At 40.7% G+C, this 26,009-nt stretch overlaps 1 protein-coding gene and 1 non-coding gene across 17 annotated transcripts in view; one reads left to right on the top strand and one right to left on the bottom strand.

Moving 5' to 3' along the window:
- The window catches only part of LOC138739430 (phospholipid-transporting ATPase IB-like), a 524,646-nt gene that overhangs the window by 120,347 nt on the left and 378,290 nt on the right, over window positions 1–26,009 (top strand). The gene's annotated exons all lie outside the window — the stretch shown is intronic.
- LOC138740193 (U6 spliceosomal RNA) lies at window positions 9,035–9,141 on the bottom strand. The gene has a single exon (XR_011342732.1). It is a non-coding gene; the product is annotated as a U6 spliceosomal RNA (small nuclear RNA).

Below are 26,009 nucleotides of genomic sequence, written 5' to 3'. Positions count from 1 at the left end.
TATAGATTTCAATTCATTATTTAACTAGTCATCTTCTTTGGAGAAGGTTAACGTGGACTCACCTAATGATTAATACCTGAGATCTGTAAATATGGTCTCCATATTTGCAAAAATGTCATACTTTTATATTTCTTAGTTTGTAAGTAATTTTTCTCAAGGGGAACATATGTCTTCTTGCCAGCGTCCCATACCTAAATGGGAGTCAGACTTCCAAGTAACTGCAATACACTTTCTGGCCACTGCCAATGCAATTTTAACAAATTCAACTTGATATTTAGATACAGTATATTTCGACGTACAAGTCATGTCGTGAAATCCAAAAAAACTCTTAAAAAATGGGGTCAACTTGTATGCCAGATGTACTTTTGAGACCTTAAATTCAGCTCAAAATTAAATTTCACTGATGTGGCATACAAGTGACCCTTGAAAAACTAAAAAAAAAAGCCTGACTACGACAGATCTTCATTGAGAAAACAACAATACAATTTGCACCCTTCAAAATTGCCATCATTGTTGAAAACAACACATTTAGAAACCTTCAAAATCACTCTAGCTATCATCGTCTGAGGCAAAGATGGCGGCAGGTACCTCCATATTTCACTGTTTAACCAGTTATCGTGTGGGTCCCAATCTGTGTTTGATGAGGCGGTTTCAGCTTCATCGTCAGTGTCCCACAATAAATCATCTTCGGTGCCATCAATTGCACAAGAGATAGTGCACTTTTTAAGTGATTTTATCACAGTCTCTACTTTAACTTTGTCTCATGCTTTGAGCACAAAGTTACACAGCATATCAATTGATGCCTTTTGTAAACAACTTTTCTGCACTCGATATCCATGTATTCAATTCCTCACGCACATGGTCTTTGAATGGCTTGTTCAAGCAGACGTCGAGTGATTGCAATATAGACGTCAAACCACCCGGGATAACTGCTATGTAAGTATTATGTAGTGCTAATCTACTTTTAGTGTTCTCAGTTAAGTGGCTACAAAACCTATCCCTGACCAGCAAACTCCATTCTTTCCATAAACTGCCAAGCCGCCTGTTCCACACATTGTCTATCCATAGTTTTACACCATTTTCATCCATCCATTCTTTTTCATGAAAATGTACAAAAATACCTGTAGGGAATTTCATTTTCGGTTTAATTTTCCATTTGTCCCATTGACCATGCATGATAACACCATGGTAAACCTAATCCTTTTATGGCCTGTTTCTCTGGTTTGCACCATTTTAGCACCTTTCCATTCTTTTGTTCTATTGCCTGTCATGTCAAAATTCATGGGGGTTTTGTTCATGTTTCAAATATTTGCCAATGCAAACTGGTGAAAACTTACAACTTTATGATCAAGATCTTTTGAAAGTTTTCTGTGCAATTTTTGGTGTAATACCAGAATTTTCCTGTTCATGAAATGATTTCCCCAGCTTACTGTAGCCTCAAAATTATGACTGAGGTCTGGGTGCAACTTGGCCCACTGCAGTGCAAATGTTCTTATTTTATTTTGGGTGAATATGTAACAATCTTGCCTCTGTCCACGTATCATTCTGCAATGTGATTTTCCAACTCTGGCCAATGAGTAATTCCTTTTCTCAAAGAACATTGGCTTTTTGGTATGTTTCTTAAAGCTGCTTCTTTCTTCCTCCAGTCTCTTAACAACTTCTCATGCACATCAAATTTTCTTGCAGCAGTGCAGTTGTTGGTTTTCTTGGCCATTTCTATCACTTTCAACTTAAAGCTTGCTTCATATTTTTGTCACATGCTGCGTCGTGTCAACGGATCCTCCATGATAGCAATCACCTCCAGCCAATGCCCAGTAGATCAATCCACACGATCAATGGGGGTCGATGTCAACAGCCCATCTCATCCATCACGAGCTTTGGCGGTCGACTTGTATGCCAGTCAACGGGGCACCTCAGGCAGCCAGAAAAGTGGGTTCGACTTATACACCAGATATACCATAAAATCCTTAAAATGAGGCTGAAAAAGTGTGGGGGGATGGTTCTACTTATTTGCCAGTTGACTTATATGTCAAAATATACGGTCATTTCAATTTTGGTCTTGTCCCTATTATATCACTTAGTAAAAACTATTCTGGGTTTTGTAGAAATGGAATTCCAATAATCTGTTCTTAAAAAAAAAATCCTAAAACCACCCAAAAAGGTCTCACTTTGAAATGTGACCACGTTGAGTGGAAGAAAATTTGTATCTCCTCGCCACATCTAAAACATTTATCTGAGAAGTCTGAATTTAACTTATTTAATTTTTGTGGCTTGAGATATAATTGATATAAAAAATTGTATTATTAATAATCTATACCTTATATTTATTGTATTTGTCATACTGAATCACTGGCACTTTAACCCAGTAATTAACCCCCAGTCTACTGGTTAACATGCCAGTGTGAACTCTTGCATGCAGGGGATGAACCACCTCGGGAGGTAGTATCATGGCAAATTTGTTTTGAATCAGCTTATTAGTTCACCCAGTGTGAATGGGATAGGGGTTGTGCAGGACGTCACCACTGGAGGGTAGGTGCTCCTTTGCTCTGCGAAGCCGGGTGATGAATGTGAAAAGGTGCAGAGAACCAGTTAACATTGGTCCAGTGTGAACGGCTCTACCGGTATTTTAAAATGAGCAGTTCACCAAAGTGAAAGGAACTCATGACAACTGAAATACAGAAGTTTGAGTAAAAATATTCTTTGGCAACCAGTCGCTGCTCAAAGATTTTTGTGCTGCATTAGTAGGTACAGGTTTTCTATATTAGTAAATTTATTTGCAATCAGTGTTCTTTAATTAAAACTCCAAGTACATTTCCAATTGTCATTATTTCAGGCCAGTTATACTTTACATTCAGTCAATCTTGTTATAAATTGCAATATTTGCACAGAAAAGAGGTTATGTTTATCTTTTACCTGTCGTTTTGAACTGGATCTGGGATCTTTGCACAGAGCAAAATGCATGACTCGCCATCCTTGTTTGGGAATTTTCTTTTGACTTACTTGGATACTGTTTTAATTGTTGTGAATTAATTGCAAAAGTTATTTACTACAAGTTTTTCTGTTGTGTTGCTCATGGTGTATAAAAACATTCTGCCCCAAACTGAGTTTTAGGGAGACATTTTGGAATTTTGTTTGTTCTCCAGTAGGATATCAAACTGTTCAGGGTATCTGAAATTAAAATAGTTGAAACGACTGGTTTAAATGTCCTTTGAATAATTTGCATTTTGGTTGCTCAGCTTCAAATAATGGCAAGAGAAATAATAACTACAATTTTTTTGAGTGGAAATGGGATTTGAAACTGGAGAAAATAGTTCACAGGCAGAACTTATTTTTAACAAAAGGGCTGCAATTAATATTTTCAGGAAATGAATGATGGCATCGTACATGATCTTACTTCATGGAGAAGCCAGGCCTAGTTAGTTTCTTTTAGATGCTCAAGTAATAATCCAACACTGGAAACTCTATTTTTAAATATCTCCAGAAATAAAAAATGCATTCAATAATTCAGATAAATTAATCTGTTGACTGTGATTGGAAAAGAACTTAAAGTAGTGTATAGCATCAAAATTACAAGCAATCAAATAACAATCTTGAAATAGAATCGTGCCCATTAATGTTTTTGTATTTTTCTAATATTTTAATTTGACCAGAACAAAAATGCCAATCTTTTTAACATGATCAATTTACAACATAAGGAATGTGATGTGCAGTCATTTAATAAAATTCTCTGATCTGTGTATTGAAAGAATATTTGAATATGGAGGTTCAATGAAAAAATACATCCAATAAAAACCTGAATTATCTGGAATGACAGTAAATCCTGTTGCATTCTATAAACAAATAAAGCAAAGAGCCCACGGAATTGTTGGTGTTAACACAGTAGCTTCAGAAATTAATATGGAAATCCTGGACCAACCTAAAGGATCATTTAAAATGTTTGTAAAATTACGTGGAAGAACCCTGTTAAAATTTCTTGTTGTTAGTCTGGAAGGATAGCAATGGTTTAGGAAGTGAAACATACAAAGATAATCACTTGTGATTAAGTTGAATTTAGCAGATGCTGCTCATTGCATTGAGTGTACATTATTTCTGCACTAGTTACTTAAAATTTTGCATGAAGTAGATTCTCTTGAGTAGCATGGAACCAATGAACTGAATTTGTTAAATTCCTGTCAACGTTTACAACTTTTACATTTGAAGAGTCAGTTAACAAAAGGAAAGAGGCTCTTCTTGAATCTGTAGGTTTGTGTTTTCAAACTCGTGTATCTTGTGTCCAAAGGGTGGGGGGTTGACTGGGTGGGATGTGCCCCTTCATATGTTGGCTGGTTTAAGGCAGAGATCAAGTCAATGGAGGGAAGGCTGGTTTGAGTGATGGCTTGATCTATGTTCACAACTCTGCAGCTCCTTGTAGTCTTGGGCAGAGCAGTTCTGAGAGAGAAAAAAATGTCATGTTATCTCTGTCTTAAATAGATGATCCCTGTATTTTTATACAGTGATCACAATTTGTAAATTTTCCCAGAGGAGGACATGTCCAATAGCTTAAGATTCCTCAGAATCTTGTATGTTTCAATCAAGTTGTCTTTCTTGTGCAATCTTTCCTTCTAAGACAGCTACTCACTTGCTGCATGTTTCGGTAAGCAGTAGTCCCTTTCGGTTGAGGATGGAGATCTTGTCGCTGAGGAGGACTTTGCCGTCTGAGCTGCGCAGCGGGCTTTGGACTTGGGGTGAGGGGCCGTACACAGCCTTTAGAGCCTCGTAGAAACCCCTGAAGTCGCCAATGTCCGCGCTGAGCTGTGTTCGTTTGGCGAGGCTAGTCCACCACTCATTTTGGATCTCCCGGAGTTTGCGCTGAAGATGGCTGCATGCGCGACGGAAGGCTTGTTTCTTCTCTGGACAGGACGGCTTTGTAAGGTGAGCCTGGTGGGCAGCTCGCTTCTTTGCCAGCAGCTCCTGGATTTCCTGGCTGTTTTCGTCAAACCAGTCCTTGTTTTTCCTGGAGGAGAAGCCCAGTACCTCTTCAGTGGATTGCAGTATCCATCCTCAACCGATGGTCAGAACACTTCCAATCTCTTTTCAGTACCAACCGCTCAGTCCAAGATTCCGCCCTGCTCCAGCTCCCTCAACAGCCCCTAAGGCTAGAGCTTGATGAGGTTCCCACCCTGGATGAGACATATAAGGCAATCGAACAACTGAAAAGTGGCAAAGCAGCAGGTATGGATGGAATCCCCCCAGAAGTCTGGAAGGCTGGCGGCAAAACTCTGCATGCCAAACTGCATGAGTTTTTCAAGCTTTGTTGGGACCAAGGTAAACTGCCTCAGGATCTTCGTGATGCCACCATCATCACCCTGTACAAAAACAAAGGCGAGAAATCAGACTGCTCAAACTACAGGGGAATCACGTTGCTCTCCATTGCAGGCAAAATCTTCGCTAGGATTCTACTAAATAGAATAATACCTAGTGTCGCTGAGAATATTCTCCCAGAATCACAGTGCGGCTTTCGCGCAAACAGAGGAACCACTGACATGGTCTTTGCCCTCAGACAGCTCCAAGAAAAGTGCAGAGAACAAAACAAAGGACTCTACATCACCTTTGTTGACCTCACCAAAGCCTTCGACACCGTGAGCAGGAAAGGGCTTTGGCAAATACTAGAGCGCATCGGATGTCCCCCAAAGTTCCTCAACATGATTATCCAACTGCACGAAAACCAGCAAGGTCGGGTCAGATACAGCAATGAGCTCTCTGAACCCTTCTCCATTAACAATGGCGTGAAGCAAGGCTGTGTTCTCGCACCAACCCTCTTTTCAATCTTCTTCAGCATGATGCTGAACCAAGCCATGAAAGACCCCAACAATGAAGACGCTGTTTACATCCGGTACCGCACGGATGGCAGTCTCTTCAATCTGAGGCGCCTGCAAGCTCACACCAAGACACAAGAGAAACTTGTCCGTGAACTACTCTTTGCAGATGATGCCGCTTTAGTTGCCCATTCAGAGCCAGCTCTTCAGCGCTTGACGTCCTGCTTTGCGGAAACTGCCAAAATGTTTGGCCTGGAAGTCAGCCTGAAGAAAACTGAGGTCCTCCATTAGCCAGCTCCCCACCATGACTACCAGCCCCCCCACATCTCCATCGGGCACACAAAACTCAAAACGGTCAACCAGTTTACCTATCTCGGCTGCACCATTTCATCAGATGCAAGGATCGACAATGAGATAGACAACAGACTCGCCAAGGCAAATAGCGCCTTTGGAAGACTACACAAAAGAGTCTGGAAAAACAACCAACTGAAAAACCTCACAAAGATAAGCGTATACAGAGCCGTTGTCATACCCACACTCCTGTTCGGCTCCGAATCATGGGTCCTCTACCGGCACCACCTACGGCTCCTAGAACGCTTCCACCAGCGTTGTCTCCGCTCCATCCTCAACATCCATTGGAGCGCTCACACCCCTAACATCGAGGTACTCGAGATGGCAGAGGTCGACAGCATCGAGTCCACGCTGCTGAAGATCCAGCTGCGCTGGATGGGTCACGTCTCCAGAATGGAGGACCATCGCCTTCCCAAGATCGTATTATATGGCGAGCTCTCCACTGGCTACCGTGACAGAGGTGCACCAAAGAAAAGGTACAAGGACTGCCTAAAGAAATCTCTTGGTGCCTGCCACATTGACCACCGCCAATGGGCTGATAACGCCTCAAACCGTGCATCTTGGCGCCTCACAGTTTGGCGGGCAGCAGCCTCCTTTGAAGAAGACCGCAGAGCCCACCTCACTGACAAAAGGCAAAGGAGGAAAAACCCAACACCCAACCCCAACCAACCAATTTTCCCTTGCAACCGCTGCAATCGTGTCTGCCTGTCCCGCATCGGACTGGTCAGCCACAAACGAGCCTGCAGCTGACGTGGACTTTTTACCCCCTCCATAAATCTTCGTCCGCGAAGCCAAGCCAAAGAAAAAAAGTCCCTTTCACACTGGCATCTTGCCCTAGAGTAAGGGCTGTGTGCATGGAGCACTCCTGGAGGGGTTTCTCTGCTTCATGGAATTCTGGATGTGTGTATTTCATCCCTGACTTTCTCATGGCCTTTATAAATTGTGCGGCTGTGTGTTTTATATCACTTTCCCACGGTCTTTTATAAATTTATAAAGGTTTGTATCGGTCAGCAAAACAACAGGGGTTGAAGGGCATAACATGATGCTTAATTATGTTATAATTAGGCATGATTAATTTTGTTTGAATACAAGATAATAATTAGCAGATGTGTCACTCCGACGTCACTGGTGGAGTATAGGCACACCTCTCCCCAGGGATTTCTGGGGGTGAGTGTGAAAGGATGCAGAGAACCAGTTAACAGCCGTCCAAAGTGAACGGCAAAAATGCCTTCTTTAACCCGTTCATTGAATGACCAATTTACAGGTTCGCCTGTGTGAAAAGGCTCAGCAATTCCTCTGAAGTTCATAATATGAGAAATATTAGTTTGTTGTCTTGCTGTTGACTGAGGAATTCAGCTGATAGAAAGTTGTTGAAATCAATGAACAGGATATCTCAGATTCTTGTCCGTTTCCACCCAATGGATCAATTCATCATTTCTATTATGTTGTGAAGCTCCAGGAATGATTTCAAATGCAAGAGGGAATGAGAATTGGTCATTTAGGATAGTATTGCTAAGATTTGTGTTTCTTATAAAAATTGTGGAGCAGCAACTATGTGTGACCATTGAAAACTATGCTGAAGGAATTTGGTTATGTTTGAGCAGATTTTCTCTTAGAAGCCTAGAGTTAGCAATGTTCTGCCATAAATAAGACTAAACAGTGAAAATAGAATTTTAAAATCTTTTGATCTTGAGCACACAAGGATTGGCAAAGACATTTTAAACATACAGTATCTAAACAAGGAGAACTGTCCTTTTCTGTGAGATTAATTTCCCAAGCTGATGTCAGAATGACTGAAATGCTCCATTAGATCAGCGATGCACCATCTTATTGTAGTTCTTTTGTTACTTAGTTGTGCAAAAGGTTACATTCTTGTGGGTGCCGATCTTTCAAAATTCAATTGAGAGGCAAGCATATAATTACAACTACTCATATCAATGCTATTCAGAAATATCTTGGAAATTCATCTACTGTGATATAACTGTGCACTTATAGAGCACCTTTCACAAGATGAAACATCCCAGTCACTTCGCAAAAAAAATTATCAATCAACATTGCATAATAAGCTAGATTTGAGAAAATGAGAAGAATTCTTTGACGTGCAGTCTCTCGTGAACTCATCTCAGAGTTGCAGTTTGTGTCAGCAAAATTTATATAAAGCTGGCTTGACCAGTGGCGACCTGTATGCTATAATGGAAATGTTATCAGGTGGAGATGGCTGCAGAAGTGGTTCTTGTGTACATTGATGATCCTAGTATTGAAGATAAACCACATAAAATTTTATTTTAAATTTAGAGGTATAGCACGCTAACAAGCCCCTCCTGGCCATGAGCCCACTCTGCCCAATTAACCTAACCCCATATTTCTTTTGAATATGGGAGAAACAGGAACACCGGGGAGGAAATGCACATGGGAGAAAGTATAAACTCCTTACAGACAACACCGGATTTGAACCCAGGTCACTGGCTCTAAATTGGTGTTGTGCTAACCACTACTTTAACCATGTTGTTCTAAAATATAGGAGTCTTGTAAAATGAGCCATTGAGAGATCACTGTGAAACTCCAATTTTCTCCAGTGACAGTAGGTTCCCAGAAAAGATACCATTTTAAATATTCATGCTGGAAAAGGCTTGATATGGTGGAGGAGCTGATGTGTTGATTGCTGATGTCGCTGGAAGTGATCAGATTTATTTCCTCAATGTTGAAATAGAATGGAGTCATGATTTGAGAAATGTATTGTAAATTGCTATTTCTGGTCTTAATTTGCCATTGTTGTACACAATGTATTGCAACGATGATATCAAAAAACAGCATAAAAACATTTTAAAAAGCAATTTAACCACAGTAAAAAAAAATGAAGAAAACATTGGTCCCCATTTCTTTTTTAAAAAAAAATGGAACACTTCACGAATTTGTGTGTCATCCTTGTGCAGGGGTCATGCTAATCTTCTCTGTATCATTCCAATTTTATTATATATGCTGCCGAAGTGAGCACTTGGTCACCATTTCTTGATGAGAACTAAGAATTCTAATTTTCCTACGCTAACCATTTTTCACTGATTCATGCTAAATGGAGCATCTGTCTGTTGTTAACAAGAACTGCTTAAACAAATGAAGATGTACATAACAGAAGAGAATATTTGCCACAATCTAAATGATATTGAAGATTTAAGATTCTTTGATTGTCATGTATAGAACAGAATATGTAAAATTATACAAAATTGCCTTCTGTAAGGTAGACAAAGATTCACCATTAGTATTGTCTGGCGTCACTTAAATTAAGAGAGAAAGAGAAGCAAAAGAGAGTGCCTTCAGAGTGTCCATACATTCATCTCCAGCCCTCTCACAGCCTCTGCAGCCGCACAGATTCATCGAAAACCTAAGCTCAGAGTCAAACCTCCAACATGATCAGGAAGCCTTCAGTGCCCAAGGCCTTTCAGAAGACCTTCATCTCCTCAGCACCATTTTGTTATGAACTAGCAAAACCTTATTAGTAGTACAAAGGAAAAGCAATAGAAAATTCAGCAGACAATGGTAAATTCAAAATAATACTTTTTATTAAACTATTAATAATATAACATTTCTTACTTATCTCTACACTTAACTCTAAATTTAACCCCACTATGCACAAATCTAAATGTGTGTGTGTGTGTGTGTGTGTGTGTGTGTGTGTGTGTGAAAGTCCAAACTATTTTAGTTTAAACTTGAGTCTGAAAAGTCAATTTTAAAGTTCAGTTTCAAATTTCTTGTTGAACTTCAGGATCTTTTAAAATTATGGTTCAGATGTAATTATAAAGCACTTTTAAATATTATGATCTCTTAGTGTTTTCACAAGTTTCCTCCTTTCTTGTTAGGGTTGTGGAACTGTGATCTTCACGATGAGTTATTTCTGAAACAGGAGTGACTATCTTCTGGACACAATGAGGTTGCCTCTCTTCTTAAAAAAGCAGTCAGAAGTGATCTTATTTATTTAGAAGTCACTTATATCCTTTAATAAGGATAATACAAGTTCTGTCCTTCTAGGATGTCAAGGGTTTCTTCAGTCTCTTCAGATTCAAAATGTCTCTCTGCCTTCAGTTCATATTTCTCTGACATCATGTAACGTGATGTCATCAATGTGATAAGACTCATTGTGATTATTTACTGGAATCTTTAACAGTTGCCAGCTCCATTATCTTGGAAACTATGTGACCATCATAACTGGCTTGCAGACATCACAACTTAAAAAGATGAGCTCACTTCTCAATGTGTTGTATAGGTATCTGTAACCCTGTTCCAAACCCACTACATTACCTAACATATTTATAAGAAATGTAGCTTAAAATTAACCAAATATTAATATTAATGCAGGCCCATTACATTCTCAAATCCCAGTTCTGGTTTAAATGTAGAGATTTAAAGATTACCATAGTAGGAAGCTTTTTTTCCAGGAGTCAACCAGCTCATTTATTACCCGATTATCCAGTGTGCTTCCAATCCAGTTGTAGCCCTGATTGTGGGGGAAAAACTGGGAGAATGCATTCCATGCTGGGAGTTTAGCAGCTCCATGAGTAACAAATGTTACAAGTCAGTGAATGTCTAAATGTGAACCATTTGCTGATCTGTAATGGATACACTGTTTCACCAAGAAAACATGATACATTGATTGGTTTGACAATTTGGCGTATGAGTGGATACGGGCCAAATTGTCAAACTTGTGGCGGCTCACCACTAGGCAGGCGAACCAGCCCCGCTTGTAAGCCATGCAGCAGGGCAGCCGTCCAAAATGGTGCCGTCGGGGGTGTTCCCTTCCTCCCAGCACGGGGCTCAGAAGCCCGCACTGGGGGACCACGTGATGCCCGGGTGACGTCAGCGCCCTCCAACGCGATTTTCAGCCAGGTCCGGACTGGGAGTGTAAGTGCAGCACAGCAGCCTGCAATAAACTAGTCTGCTCACTGAGCTCAACTCGTCTGGTTGTGTGTGTTCTTTAAGGAGCAGGTGTAGCTGCCGCTACAAACTAATCAATTTGTTATCAGTTTAGTGAACATCCCTTTGCACCTCCAAATCTTTAATTTTCTATCCATCCAAATAATAGTCTGTTCTTTTATTCCTTGTACCAAAGTGCATTTGCAACTTCTCTGCCTATTCTCTAATCTATCTCAGTCTCTCTGCACTGATCCATTTCCTCTTCACTACTTGCCCCTCTACCTACCTTTGCATTATCTACAAACTTGGCGACAAAGCCATTTTTTCCACAGTCCAAAACATAGCATACAACATAAACATAAGTGGCCCAAAAACTGATCTCTGCAGAATACCACTGGTAACCGGTAGCCACCAGAATAGGATCCTTTTATTCCCATTGACTGTTTCATGCTGGTCAGCCAATCTTCTACGCATGTTAGTACCTTTCCTGTTATTCTGTGGGCTCTCATCTTGTTAAGCAGCCTCAAGTGTGGCAGCTTGTCGAAGACCTTTTGAAAGTCCAAATAATACAACAACCAACTCCAGGTCGGTGCCAAGTGGGGGCATTCGCAGACATGCCCCCCTCTTGTGAAGTGCTGTGCCCCACATGCTCGCAGTCATTGCTTGCTGTCAGACCTGCCCTACCCCCGCCGCTTGACTAGCATGTGTCAAGCGTAACTAGTGTCTAGCTTGATGCACACTAGTGACTCCACGCAATAAAAGCAGCACTTTTGACTGCTACATCCATTTGGCAGGTAGGCACCACCAGTACCCCTCCACCCATCCTGGGCTAATGCCCACCTCTAACTCCCGTTCTGGTGCTGATCCTGCATCCACTCCTGGTACTTATCTCAAAAAAAAATTACAGTAAGTTTGTCAGGCAAGATTTTTCCTTAGTGCAACCATGCTGACTTTGGCCTTTCTGTCAATGCTCCACAGTCTCAACCTTGACAATTAACCCTAAACAACTTCCCAAACACTAATGTTAGACTTACAGGTCTATAATTTTCTTTCCGCTACCTCCCTCCCTTTTTCAAAAGCAGTGACTTTTGCAAGTTTCTGGTCCTCTGGAACCATGCCAGAAACTATATTGATTCTTGGAAGATAATTACAGGTAGGGCCCTTCCGTTCTGGGACTCGAAGTTGAAATTATCGTAAGTTGAAACAATAATGACCTTTACCATCTTTTAAAATTTAAATTTTATTTAAATTCTGAAAACCTTTATTATAAACACAAATTAAACTGTAAAAGAGCTGTGTTGCAAATTGCAAGTGTGGGGAATCATCGTAACTTGATACCTACTCCTTTCAGAACCCAAGAGTACATTCCATCTGGTCCAGGAGAATTATCTATGACTGTATTCACCCCTCTTCCCTGACAGACTTGAAAGTCATATACACTGCTAATGTTTTAATGTAGTGAAAATTGATGCAAAATACTCATTCAGTTCCTCTGCCATCTCCTTGACTCTTATTACAATTTTTCCAGCATCAATTTCCATCCGTCCTATATCTACTCTTGCCTCTTTTTTACTCTTAATATGTTTAAAAGAACCTTTTCTTATCCTTTTTGATATTATTTGCTAGCTTCCTTTCAAAGTTCATCTTTTCCTTACTAATAACTTCCTTAGTTGCCTTCTATAAGCTTTTAAAAGTTTCCTAGTCCTCTATCTTCCCACTAATTTTTGCTCCCTTTCTTTTGCTTTCACTTTGGCTTTGACCTCTTGTCAGCCTCGGTTGTCATTTTTCCATTCAATTTTTTTTTTCTCTTTTTGGAATATACCTGTCCTGCACCTTCCTTACTTCTTGGAGCAACTTCAGCCAATGCTGCTCTGCTGTCCTCCCTGCTGCTGTGCCTTCCTAATCAACTTTGGCCAGTTCCTCTCTTGTACCTCTTTATTCCACTGACATACTGAAACCTCTGATTTTAGTTTCTCCCTCTCAAACTGCAGATCATATCATGGCCATTGCATCTTCAGTGTTCCCTTACCTTCTGCTTCTTTAACAACCTTCAGATCCCTCATCAACTCCCTTGTACCTCAAGTCCGAAACATTGGTTATATATCTTTGCTTTATAAAGTACACTGCTGGACCTGCTGAATTGCTCCAGCATTGTGTTTTTTTTTCCAACCACAGTGTCTGCAGAGTTTATGTTTTACTTACAGCTCCCTCATTGTACAATACCAAATCCAGAATTGATATTTCTCTGGTTGGCTCAGCAACAAGCTGTTCCAAAATGCCACACTGAAGACTTTTGATATATTCCTCCTGTTGGGATCCAGCACCTACCTGGTTCTTCCCAGCATCCTGAACATTGAAATCTCACATGACTAATGCAACATTGCCCTTTTTATTTATGTCTTCTCTTTATCCTTCTGTAGATTGCACGCCACATCCTGACTACAGTTTGGAGCCTGTATACAGCTCCCATCAGCATCTTTTCACCCTTACAATTTCTTATTTCTATCTACATGGATTCTATATCTTCTGATCCAATGTCTCCTCTCTCCAAAGATTTAATTCCTTTTTTAAATAGCATAACCACACCACCCCCTCTACCTATCACAAGATAATAGGAGGAGAAGTAGGCCTATTGGCTATCGAGTCTGCTCCGCCATTCTAATCAAGAGCTGATCCATCCACCGACTCAACCTGGAGGTCAACCTTTAGCTTATCTTGTGTGAGGACTCCCAAGTCCCTTTGCACGTCAGAATTTTGAATTTTCTCTCCATCTAAATAATCATCTACCCATTTATTTCTTGTACCAAAGTGCATGACTATACACTTTCCAACATTGTATTTAATCTGCTACCTCTTTGCTCATTCTCCTAATCTATTCAATTCTTTCTGCAGCCTTTCAGTATCATCAGCTATTTAGGTGTCATCTCCAAAGACACAAAGCCATCTGTACCATAATCCAAATGATCTATAAACAATATAAAAAGAAGTGACCCCAAAACCATCCCCTGCAGAACACGACTGATAACTGGTAGCCAACCAGAATAGAATTTCTTTACTCCTACTCTGTTTCCTGCTGACCAGCCAATGCTCTAGCCATTCTAGTATCCTTCCGGAATTCCATCTTGTTGAGTTGTCTGATGTGTGGGACCTTGTTGTAGGCCTTTTGAAAGTCCAAACACCCAACATCCACTGCATTGTCCTTGTCTATCCTACCTGTGATCTCTTCAAAAAGTTGCATTAGGTTTGCAGGCATGATTTTCCTTTAAGGAAACCATGCTGACTTGGTCTTATCTTTTTATGCACCTTCAGGTATTCTGTAATATTATCCTTGAAAATTGACTCCAACAGCTTCCCAACCACCGAAGTCAGGCTAATAGGTTTATAATTTTCTTTCAGCTGCCGCTCTCCCTTTTAGGCAGTGGAGTGACATTTGTGATCCTCCAGTCCACCAGAACCATACCAAACTCCATTGATTCCTGGAAGATTATTACAATATCTACAACTACCTCCTTCCTTTGCCTACCCTAAGACTATTGAGCTTCCAAAGCACCTTCTCTCTTGTGATCTTGACTGCACTCGCTTCTCTTCTGGTTAACCATGAGAGACCAGTATGCTACTAATGTCTTCCACATTGATCTAAAATATTCATTCAGTTCCTCTGCCATCTCCTTGACTCCCATTACGACATTTTCTATTGGTCCTTTGTTTACTTTGGACACTCTTCCTCTTCATATATTTAAAAAAGCTTTTGATATTACTTGCTAATCTCCTTTTCTAATTCATTTTTTCCTTCCTAATCACCTTCTTAGTTGTCTTCTCCAGTCTTTCCCAGTCCTCTGTCTTCTCATTTATTTTTGCTTCCTTGTATTCCCTCTCTTTTGCTTTTACTTTGGCTTTAACTTCCTTTGTCAGCCACAATTGTCTTACCTACAGGAGTGCAGTGCTGCCAGAGCACACTGGAATGCTGCTCGGCACCTCATGGGGTTGCTCTGGCACCTCCTTTGTGCAGTTTTTGGTGAATTCCAGCACCTAAAAAATTAGCACTGCACTATGGCTTACCCATCTTCCTGTCTTTCTGATATTTAGTTCCCAGCTATGGTCTTCTTTCAACTACGACTCAGTGATGGCCACAATGCTGATTTCCAACTCTGCTATTGGATCATCAACCTTATTTCTTATACTGCAGGCATTTAAATACATGACCTTCATCACCCATGTTCATCACCTTTTTAAATCTTGTTTCCAAAGTGCCCCAAATTTAATCCTTGTGTTATGCTTGCAATTTTTACCCATTGACTGCCTATCCTTCAGCACAATCTCATTACACAGAGTATTTATTTGTGTATATTCTACCCTATTCACTGTTCTTTCATTCTGGTCCTCTTCCCCTTAAAAACTCATTGAAATTCTCCGCAACAGCTCGAGCAAATCTGCCTGCCAAGTTATTAGTCTCCCCTTCCGTTCAGGTGCAACCTGTCTTTTTTGTCTTTCATAACTTCCCCAGAAGAGACCCCATTGATCTTAAATCTGACCCCTGCACCAACTCTTAAGCCACACATTCATCTGCCATAATTTCCTAGTCCTGCTCTTACTGGCACGTGGCACAACCAGTAATCCAGAGATTATGATCCTCAAAGTCCTGCTTTTTAACTTTCTTCCTAACCCCCCCCCCCCCTTATTCCCTCTTCAGGACCTCGTCCCTTTTCCTAGCCAAGTCATTGGTACCAACATGGACCATGAAATCTGGCTGCCCACCCTCCTGCTTGTGGACTCAATCTGAGATGTCCCTGAACCAGGCAACATACTATCTGGGAGTATAGATCTTGTTCACAGAACCTCCGATCTGTTCCTCTAACAATTGAATCCCCAATCACTATAGCTCTTTTCTTCTCACCCCTTCCCTTCTGAGCCAAAGGGCCAGATTCTGTGGTCTGTGAGGAGCTACAGCTGGATGCAATTCTTGCAGATGTAGTGATCAGGGATAGTTGTGCTGTCCCAGATTTCCCACAACCTGTAAATGGAGCATACCTCTGCCCAACCTCTCCACTACCAACTCTGGGTTAATCTGAAAGTATCCTATCTGACTTATCTGTACCTGGAGCCTACTCCTACACTCGCTGCCTCATACACTGGCTACTCCAACAATGGTCTGCTCCACTTGTTCCTGGTTTATGTTTGTTTCTGTACATGAATTGTGATTTTGATTGGTCCACTAAAGCACAGAGCCCACAAATGTTCCTTTTTAAATTCTTCTCCCTGACCCTGTGTAGCTCTCCTTGTGATTTTAGAGGTCTAATAGATACCCCTCCATAAATCTTCGTCCACGAAGCCAAGCCAAAGAAGAAGAAGAAGAAAGAAAGCAGTGAACCTACGAATGCTCCTTTTTAAACTCTTCTCCCCAAACTGTGTGTAGCTCAGTATGGCGGTCAGTTAAAAAATGCCTAAAATCTAACCTTTTTCTTCAAGTGCTAAAGTTAGTATATTAGAATCGACAAAAGGCACAATTATAAATAATAAATAATGGGAAAAATATTTTTATACAGCATTTGTAAAAATTGATTCAAAATTACCAACCATTTAAAATTTTACTTTGTAATGGCTAAATTATATGGGTAAAGGCATAGAAGTAGACTTTTTGATCATTAGTTATGGGGAGAAGGAAAGAGAATGGGGTTGAGAGGAAAAGTACATCAGCCATAATTCCAATGGCAGAGCCAAATGATGGGCCAAATGGCTCAACTTTGCTCCTAATTCTCATGTCCTCAATGGCCATCACCTCCTCTCGATATATCTTCCTAAATCCTTTTTTGGTTTTTTCCTCTTATTTTGAGAAACCAACAATGTCTGTCTAAGCAACTTGGTGTTTGAGATAATGATGCAGTCAACTGTGCTTAAAGCAGATGGATTGTTAAGAATTAACTACAGGTTGTGTATTGAAGCTCAGAGTTACCAGCCATTTGGATGTATTTAATATTTAAAATTTGATGGTGTATTTAATCATGTGACATTGCTTGAAGTTTGATTCCATTTGATCATGTGGCATTTGTCCACTATTTGCAATTACTGTAGCAGAATGTCTCAGTGTTAAACAAAGTATGTTAATAAAATCACCGCATTGTATCCCTATTTGAACTACTGCCCTCTCTCTGTGGGGCTTTTTGGTTTATAACATTTGAAAGTCAAGCAAAGAAGGACAAAAGTTTAAATAAAAAACAGCTTATGATTTAAAAAAATATTAGCAACACAAGTGATTCACAGAAATACTAATGCAAGTCCATAAAGGTTTGTTATTCCAAATTGGTGTGATTTGGTATTTGGGAAGTGAGACCAAAGAGACAGGATAGGGTAGCATGGTTAGTGTAGCAGTTAGCTCAGTGCTATTACAGCGACACTGATCCAGGTTTCAATCTGCTGCTATCTGTAAGGAGTTTGTACGTTCTCCCAGCGTCTGTGTGGGTCTCTCTTCTGGGTACTCAAGCTTCCTTTCACGTTCTACAGGCACGCGGGTTAGTAGGTTATTTTGACACATGGGTGTATGTGGGCTTGGGGACCGGAAGGACCTGTTACCATACTGCATCTTTAAATTAAATTTTATAATAACATAGCTGGAGATGTGAACTGCTCCCTCCCTTATTCCTGCTTTCATTTGCCCATCCTCCCTACACCAGTATTTGCTCCCTTTCTCATTCAAAGTTTAGCTACACCATATACTTGTTCTCTATCATCTACAAGTTACATGTGCAAAATTAATGTCTGCTGTCTCAGCAACTATTTTAAAAAAATATAAGCCATGATATATAGGTTTAATATCCATGTTTAATCCCCTTAACTACTTAATTGGCTGATGTGCTGATTCATTTTCGCCAATGAGTCTGATCAAAACTTTTTTGCATTGATGCAGTAATGATCTGATATGCCAATTTAGGGTGCACTAGAATTTTTATTTGACAAGCACAGAAATGGTGGGCTGAATAGCTGCCTACTGTGTTATAAATTTCAATGAGAGTTGATAAATTGTTAGAATATTATTGTCTTCCCTTCCAGCTCTTGAGAGATTGTACATTCATATTTTTTCATTCTGTTGATAAAATGGAGCTGGTATATGATTTTAATTGTCATTTTATATGGTTATATGGTTATGGTTAATTTCAATGTGGTATATAATGAAGTAGTTCATTAATCATTCTCCTTGCTCCCAGTTAGCCTCAATTCTAACGTTGTCCTCACAATGGCATTTGTAATTCATAGTTCTGTAGTTTCAATTGAAGTCAAGGCCTGGCTGCCTCAGCTAACAGATTATGGTTGCCAACTAAGCCATAGGTGTTGGATGTTGAGGCCCCATCCTGAAGTTCACTCCAGATCTTCAAGTTCATTGGTATAATCAGAGGTATTTCAAAAACTAATTAGCTGTTGCAAATGAAAATATACTTAAAATAAATTAAACTACTGGAAATGATTAAAAATGGAAAGTAATGAAAAATAAACAAAGTACTTACCTGAAATAATGGGTTTTTTAAATGTCTTTCTTTGGCTCAGTGCTTGTGTAATGGGTACGCATAGGATGTAGAAGAAATTACTCACGAATGTTTTCCAGCATTTCTTCATTCCCTTTTAGAAGACAAAATAACACAACCATTGTCTTCTGAATTTTCTTCTTTTTCTGCCCATTTTTCTCCCTTAGCAAGGTAACAGCTGTATGAGAGCCAGGAAGGGAGGGGCTTAGGAGGTGCATAAGAGGTGTGCACCACTGAACTCATTCCCACCGGAAACATTATTAAAATGTCAGTAAATACAAGTAACTCATTGAGATAAAATTCACAAATATGGAATTGAGAATAGAAATTATTAAAACCCATTTTAACTCTGTTTCACCTTGACTATTTTCTTGCTTTCCTCCCTTTGTCTGCTGTGGGCTCAGGTAGTAAGTGTAGCTGAATTTCACCGAAGGGAGCTGGTAAAGAAGCAGATTTCCACAGGTGGCTCTCAATATGGCGACATTGATAAAAATACATGCTGATGTGTGAATGTAAATAAAATACCATTTTCAAGATATTCCATTCTGCTGTGCAGCTTAAGAATTATTTTTGGTGTGATATCGGTACATGCGTTTTCAGTGAAATCTCACAATCAAGCACTTTTCTGGAAGAAAGTTAATGGATCAATCTTTTAAGTATAATGGAAGAAACTTGCTGATTTTCAAGTATCTCCAGGGAATCTTTTGCATCCATTTGAGTAGGCCTCTCATCAATGTCTCATTTCAAAAGGCCAGTTCTTAGAAATATGATGCAGCAAATTGAGTTGGTGCTTGTTCAATGCATTTTGGAATGTGCTGTCTGCTGCATTAGTGAAATAGAAGCATAATCTCAGGATCAGTTCTGTTTGAACCCCACTTTTATGAAATTGTCTTGAATGCAGTTGGTTCCATTATGCAAGCATACATAGCATCTCTCTCTCTCTCTCTCTCTCTCTCTTTCCCACACCCACCTTTTCTCAGATGTGTAACATTACATTTTGGGAAGTTAAACGAGTGGAGGACATGCACACTGCCTGAGAGAGTGATTGTGGAACTAAGAGACCTAGGATTACTGGGACACAGTGTCCTGAGGCATAACTTCCATTGGTCACAACACTTGAATACAAGAGTTGGGAGATCATGTTGCAACTATACAAGACATTGATGAAACCACATTTGGAATATTTTGCACCCAGCTGTAAGAAAGATGTGGTTAATCTAGAAAGATTGCATTAAATATTCACAAGAACGTTGCCAATTTAATATGCAGCACATGTAAAATAGATTTACATCTAAAAAATTTATTTCATATTTTGGACACAGGTCCAAGTGTTACAATATATTACAGATGAAAATTTAATTAAGGGGACAGGCCAAAGGAAGCAACAAAAATAAACTCACATTGGTGCACTTAACCTAAGTTTTGGACACAGGTCCAAGTGTTACAATATATTACAGATGAAAATTTAATTAAGGGGGCAGGCCAAAGGAAGCAACAAAAATAAACTCACATTGGTGCACTTAACCTAAGTTTCCCGGAACAGTTTGGTGATGATGCTTAATATCAGGATGTTACAGTTGCATGGGAATGATTAAAAATTTAAGGAACATGATCTAATTAAGTTTCTCTATGTATAGATAAATTATCTTATGATCAGAACAGAATTTATTGTCAGGAACATGTGTGGCAGCATTACAAGTGCAAAATTTTAATGTTACATTTAAAATGTTACAAAAATGTTACCTTTTTTTTAAAAAGGTGCAAGAGAAGAGAAAATGAGGTTGTGTCTGTGGTTAAATGCCCATTTAGAAATCTGATGACAGAAGGGAAAAAGCTGTTTTTGTATTGTTGGGTGTTCATCTTCAGGCTCCTGTACCTCCTTCCTGGTGGAATCTGTCAGACTTTCCACACTGCTGTGTAAAATGGGGATTCCAGGGAAATTTTCACAGGTACCCTCCCATGAACTGGTAGTGTGAAAATGTTGGCCCAGGAAAATTACCCGTGTCCGTGGCCCTACCTGGGTAATTTTCTCGGGCCACCCTCTCCCTGCGGTGTGAAAAGGCAAATGGCCAAGCAGGGGAAGAATCGTGACGACAGCACTTGTGTTCTGTGTCACATAGGCGATTAAAATAAAGAATCATGCCACCTGAAAACAGCAAGTCAAATGGCTGGGCGGGGGGGGGGGGGGGGGTGGCGTGCTGAAAGGCGTGGAGGGTAATGGTGTGCAGTGGGGGGGTGGCAAAGAGCAGCAGGTGGTAGAGGGGATGAAATGTGAGGGGGAAAACAGATGTTGATGGGGGTCTCATTAAACGTTTGGACCATATCAACAAATCTGAATTATGTTCAATGCCAATTGGAGAACTGGGTAAAGAGATACTTTAAAGACATATGTATTAACTTGATGATGAAATAAACACCCCGTATCCCATTCACTTATCAGTGAAGGCCAGTTTGAATGAACAATGGGGAGCAACATAAAGGTCCAATTCAGAGATCCTGAGAACCCTGCTTAGAGTAGCCTCAGTGCATAATGCGTCATTGCTGGGGCAGGACCCCCTAAATTGCTGGGCAAGGTGAATTCTGGGGAATTTGGACCACAGTGTGAAAGGCCCAGGAGGTCCTGCCATTCCTGGAATTTCTCCTGGGTCCAAGTGGGGTCACTGCTCACTGGTGGTGTGAATAGGACTAATGAGAAGAAGGTCCTTGAGGATAGAAACTGTTTTCTAATAAATGTCCATAATGGAGTAAAGACTGATGGCACTGGCCAAGTTCACAACTCTGTCATCTTTTACTGTCCTGTGCATTGGCACCTCAGTGATGCAACCAGTTAGAATGCTCTCCATGGTACACCTGTAGAAATTTGTAGGAGTCTTTGGTGATATACCAAATCTCTTCACGACATTTAGCCTTCATAATTGTATCAGTAGAAATGCTGACACTCAGAAATCTCGATCCTTTCCACTGCCGACCCCTCGATGAGGACTGGTTTGTGTTCTCCTGATTTTCCCCCTCCTGAAATCCACAATCATTTCTTTACTTTTGCTAACATTGAGTGCAAGGTTGTATTGTGATACCACTCAACCGGTTGATCTATCTCACTCCTATTTGCTTACTCATTCGTACCTGTGATCCTGTCATCAACTGTGGTGTCTTTGGCAAATTTGTCGCGAGGGTGAAGGTCCATGTAAAGTGTCTGTTCTGAAATGAAGAGGAATGGTGCAGGTCCTGAAAATTTGAATGCAGGAGCTCTTAGCTGCTGGGCCCTGCTAGGCATTGCGGGTGTCGAGGCCTGCAGGGGGTAGGAGGCTTATCTCTGTGCCCGTGTTGACCTGGAAACACCTGTCTGACAGTGAGTCCCAGACATAGAGGAGGCTATTAGGTGGGCCAACCGCTGCAGCTATCAACGGTAGTTGGCCAAGGCGTTTCCCAAAAACCCGCAGGATGGGTGGCATCGACAGGCCTCCGCTGATAGTAATAGCATAGCTGTCCCAGTATTTCACTTGCCTCACAGCTGGCCTTGATCTCTCCGGGGGGTTGTTTGTGGGGCTTGCTGATGTTGTCTACAACATCGCTGGTATCCTTCTTCTCTCTCCAGGGCATGTCCACCTAGGCCACGGCCCTCCAAGGGTCGCTGAAGTCCTCGTCTGTGAGCAAGAGCTGTATATCCTCAGGCAGCTGCTCCAGAAAGATCTGCTTAAAAAGCAGGCAAGGCTTCTGGTGCTTGGTTAAATCGAGCATCTTGCTCATTAGGGCAGATGGGGCCCTGTTCCCCAATCTGTCCATATGCAATAATCGGGTGGCTTGCTCGTGCTGCAAAAGCCCGTAGGAGCAGTTTAGTAGCTCCTTGAAGGCTGTGTATTTGCCTTGCTCTGGAGGCTGCCGTAGGAAATCTATGACCCTTGTCGCTGTGTACTGATTGAGGGCACTCATGACAGAGAAGTAGCGAGTATCGCTAGCAGTGTTGCGGCAAAGCTGGAACTGAGTCTCTGCCTGCTCAAACCACTCATGTGGCTGCGACACCCAGAACGTTGAAAACCTGGAAGAGACCATGAGGATGGTTGCTGGCTCCGCTCGATCTGTCATCTTCAGGTCTAACTGCCGGATAGACCTGTTGATGTCACTAATGTACTGCGAGCGTCGAGAACTCTTCCCTATTTCCCCAGTGGCTAGACTCATCAGGGTCTGATATATTCAACACCACGTTGTCTGCAAACAAATTGATTTTATGATCATCCTGGTCAACTTTGAATCCCTTTATGTCCAATCCTTCCTTATAACCTCTGCTAATGGTTCAATTGCCAAAACAAAGAGATCTGGTGACAGTGGGAAACCCTGCCTGCTGGATCTACTTAAACGAAACATCAAAGACATCTGACCATTAGTTATAATTTTGGCCCATGGCTTATGCCGAAGATTTTTTATCCAGTTAATAAATATTTGGCCCATTCCAAACTTTTCTAATACTTTGAATAGAGACGGATCACAGGCCTTTTCTGCATCCAAAGATACAGTTATACAGGTTCACTTTAGATTTAGCCAGATGAATTATACTGAATAATCTGCCCAAATTATCCACAGAATGTCTTTTTTTAATCAAAGCCTACCTGATCCGGATTTATCAATTTAGGTAAATATTCCACTAGTCTATTAGCTAGGGCTCCAGACAGAATCTTGTCACCTGAATTTAATAAAGAAATAGGTCTGTATGAGAATGGTTTTAGAGGATCTCTGTTCCGTTTTGGTAGTACCGTGATAATACCTGTTGAGAAGGATTTCGGGAGAGTCTGAGTCTCTGCTACTTGGCCTACCACTTCCTTAATAAGAAGCATCAAAAGATCTTAAAATTGTCTGTAAAGCTTGGGTGGAAAACCATTCTCCCTCAGTCTTTTATTTGCCTGTAATGTATTCAAGGCTTTTTCAATCTCTTCTGGTAAAGGCAGCATCCAATTCCATCTGATCTTTGTTTTACAATTTTGGCAATTCAATTGTTAAAAGGAATTCATCTGTCTCCTTAGAGTCACCAGCAATTCTGACTTGTACAGTTTTGTATATTATTATTTAAAGTGTCATTGATTTCTCTCGGATTATATGTTAATTTATCAGGCTCTGTTTGGATTGCATGAATTATCCTTGATCTTCCGCCTTTAATTAACATGACAGATATTTGAGGTCAATCTCCCAATTCGTAAATGTTCAAGGGTATCAAGTAGTACCAAAAGATAGACAGGAAGGTAAAGGTAGTGGGATGGCACTCTTAATTAAGGATGAGATTAGGGTAATAGTGATTTGACAATAAAAGATCTAAGGAGCAGAATGTAGAGTCCAACTGGGTAGAGATTAAGAATTGTAAAGGGAAAAAAAATCACTGGTGGCAGTTGATTATCGCCCACCAAATAACAATAGCACAGTGACACAGGCAATTAACCGAGAGATAGCTGAGGCATGTAAGAATGGAACGGCAGTTGTTTTGGGGACTTCAACTTCCATGCAGATTGGAAAAATCAAGTTGGTTGAGGTAGTCTGGAGGATGACTTCATAGAATGCATCTGTGATAGCTTTCTTGATCAGCATGTTAAGAAACCAACAAGATCTATTTTAGATTTGGTATTGTGCAATGAGATAGGTAAAATTAACGATTTAGTAGTTAGAGACCCTCTTGGATAAAGCGATCATAGTGTGATTGAATTTCTTATACAGATGGAGGGTGCAATAGTTAGATCTAAAACTAGTGTATTATGCCTAAACAGGGGAGACTACAGCAGGATGAGGGAGCAATTGGTCAGCATAGACTGGAAACACAAGCTAGTTGGCAGAACAGTTGAGGAATTGTGGAGGACTTTCAAAGAGATTTATCACAGTGCTCAACAAAAATATATTCCTGTTAAAAATAAGAACAGTAAGAGAGGGAAGAGTCAGCCTTTATTAACTGAGGAAATAAAAGAAAGTTTAAAATTAAAAGCTCATGTGTACAAAGTAGCCAAGAGTAGTGGGAAACTGAAGGATTGGGGAAAACTTTAAAAGGCAACAAAGGAGAACTAAACAGGAAATAAGGAAAGGGAAGAAAGATTATGAAGGTAAATTAGCACAAAATATAAAAACATAGCAAAAAATTTTGTAAATATATAAAATGGAAGAGGGTGGCTAGAGTCAATGTAGAAAGTTGAGAAAGGGAGATTGATATTGAGTAATGAGGAAATGGCTGAGGTATTGAACAAATATTTTGTATCAGTCTTCATGGTGGAAGACACGACCAGCATGCCAAAGAATGGTGATAGGGATGTGAAGGGATAGTGATGAGTAAATTAATGGGACTGAAAGTGGACAAATCCCCTAGTCCTGATGGGATGCATCCCAGGTTACTGAAGAAAATGACGAGATTTATAGTCAATGCGTTGGTAGTCATTTACCAAAATTCTCTGGATTCTGGGCAGGTCCTGGCAGACTGGAAGACAGCAAATGTCACACCACTTTTTTAAAAGGGATGTAGGCAGAAGACGGGTAACTATTGGCCAGTTAGCTTAACATCTGTAGTTGGGAAAATGCCTGAAGCTGTCATTAAGGATGAAAGAGCGAGACATTTAGAACGAAGAGGTTCCATCAGGCAGACGTAGCATGGATTCGGAAAGGGCAGGTCTTGTTTGACAAACTTGCTGGAGTTCTTTGAGGATATAATGGGTGGTGTAGATAGAGGGGAACAGGTTGATGTTGTATATTTGGATTTCTAGAAGGCATTTGATAAGGTTCCGCAAAAGAGCCTTATCAATAAGATACAGATGAATGGAGTTGGGGGAAGTGTATTGACATGGATTGAGGATTGGTTAACTGACAGAAGGCAGAGAGTTGGGATAAATGGGTGTTTTTCTGATTGGCAGCCAGTGGTAAGTGGGGGGGCCGTAGGGGTTGGCGCTGGGCCTGTAGCTGTTCACCATTTACATTGCTGATTTGGAAGAGGGGCCAGAGTGTAGTGTCGCCAAGTTTGTGGATGATACTAAATTGAGTGGAAAAGCAAACTGTACAGAGGATGTGGAGAGGCTGCAGAAGGATATAGTTAAGTTGGGTGAGTGGGCGAAGGTCTGGCAGGTGGAGTACAATGTTAGCAAATGCGAAGTCATCCACTTTGGTAGGAAAAATAGAAGAGCAGATTATTATTTAAATGACAAAAAACTGCAGCATGCTGTAGCGCAGAAGGACTTGGGAGGTTCTTGTGCATGAATCACAAAAAGTTGGGCTGCAGGTACAACAGGTTATTAAGAAGGCAAATGGAATGTTGGCCATCACTAGAGGAATTGAATTCAAGAGCAAGGAGGTCATGCTGCAACTGTACAAGGTACTGGTGAGGTTGCACCTGGAGAACTGTGTGCAGTTCTGGTCTTCATACATGAGGAATGATATACTGGGCTTGGAGGCAGTCCAGAGGAGGTTCACTCGGTTGATCCCAGAGATG

The sequence above is a fragment of the Narcine bancroftii genome, chromosome 7 (assembly GCF_036971445.1).
Source record: "Narcine bancroftii isolate sNarBan1 chromosome 7, sNarBan1.hap1, whole genome shotgun sequence".
NCBI lineage: Eukaryota > Metazoa > Chordata > Chondrichthyes > Torpediniformes > Narcinidae > Narcine > Narcine bancroftii.
The sequence above is the reverse complement of the archived record's forward strand: the minus strand, read 5'-3'. Positions and strand labels throughout refer to the sequence as shown.